The sequence below is a fragment of the Cyprinodon variegatus genome, unplaced genomic scaffold (genome assembly GCF_000732505.1).
Source record: "Cyprinodon variegatus isolate N-32 unplaced genomic scaffold, C_variegatus-1.0 Scaffold1248, whole genome shotgun sequence".
In the NCBI taxonomy this organism is placed as follows: Eukaryota; Metazoa; Chordata; class Actinopteri; order Cyprinodontiformes; family Cyprinodontidae; genus Cyprinodon; species Cyprinodon variegatus.
The window spans coordinates 128936-130554 of NW_015151701.1; positions in this window are offsets into that span (position 1 = coordinate 128936).

Sequence of the window (1619 nt, forward strand, 5' to 3'; positions counted from 1 at the left end):
ATTACAGAGTTTCCTTTGTTGCTTTAAAACTGAGTTTGTTCTCTTCCAACTGATAAATCAGCACATAGCTTTCAGTGACCTTTGCTGCCCCTCTGTGGTGGTTTTGTGCATCACATCTTACAGTATATCCGTTTTCCATCCATTTTCTCCTGCTTAGTCATAATATTAATATTAATTCATTTAATTTATACTGCACTTTTCACCAAAAAGGCCTCAAAGTGCTACAAAAAAAAAGTATTTAAAAAAGCATTAAAAAAAGAAATACATAGAAATAAAAGAAATAAAATAAAATAATAAAAGCTGTTTTAAAAGAGAAAAAAGAAACAACCAAGGGGGACCAAAAGTTTTGCTAAAAAGAAATGTTTTAAGGATTTTTTTAAAACACTCAGTGGACTGAGGTGCCCTCAAGGTGTCAGGGAGGGAATTCCACAGACGTGGGGCAGCAGCACAAAATGATCTATCTCCCAGTCCTTGTCATGGTTGCGGTGGGGGTCGGTTTTTATCTCCAGCAGTCTATGGGTCCACCTTGGACAGGTGGCCAGTCTGTCGCAGAGCAACCCAGAGACACAAGAGAACACACACTCTCAGAACCTTCTTTCTGGAAGGCAACAGGGCTACCCGCTGCCCCACCATACAGCCCGATCTTTCAAAAGCTCAGTCAAAAACATTAAGGAAAACATTCAGTATCTTTTATTACTTTTTATCTATATACATGTAATTATATGGCAGTTTATGAATGGGGAAAAAAAGTTTTAAAGTAGACAATTGGTACCACATGTTTGATTTGTGTTTTTATTTATGTATTTAATAAATAATCCAAAAAATATCTGGTGTTTATTTGCATCCAGCCCTTCTTACTCTGGAGTCAACTCTATAGAGCATCCACCAGTCTTTTTCTCTGAAGAGTTTGTTGGATAAGATCAGTGAATCGACAGGATAATGAAGATCGAGGATCACCGAGGGTCAGGATGAAAGGTATTGGAAGTTAAAAAGCGGGTTTAGGTTCTTAAACAATATCCATATCTTTTAGCATCACACTCAGTTCTATTAAATATTTCCTCTGAATATAGGAAGACCATGAAACAGAGACATGACCATCCCCCAAACCTCCCAGCCTAAGCAGAGCGAGCTTAAATCTAAGAAAGACTTAAGATTCCCGTGGTAACCCTGGATGAGCTGCAGAGTTCCCCAGCTCAGTTAGAAAAATCTTTTGACTATAAATCATGCAAAAATGTGTCAGAAATAAAAAAACATTCTCGAAAGGACACCCATTAAGTAAGCACAATTAACACAAGGAACCCTTTAGCAGCTGAAACATTGAAGCGCATTATAGAAAAGATCACTAATGGGATATTTTATCCCAGCACTGTGTGTAACATTACCTTGTGACATCATCAATGACCCATCACCCCCCCATCATGGACTGTTCTCCCTGCTGCCCTCAGGGAAGAGGCTTCACAGCATTCAATGCAGGACCAGCAGGTTCTGCAACAGCTTCTTCCCCACCGCCATCACACTGATGAACTGTTGAGAAAACTCTAAATCATGTCAAACACTCTGCATCGCAATGACATCACCAAACCAAAACATTCTTATTTGCATCATATATATTTAATGCT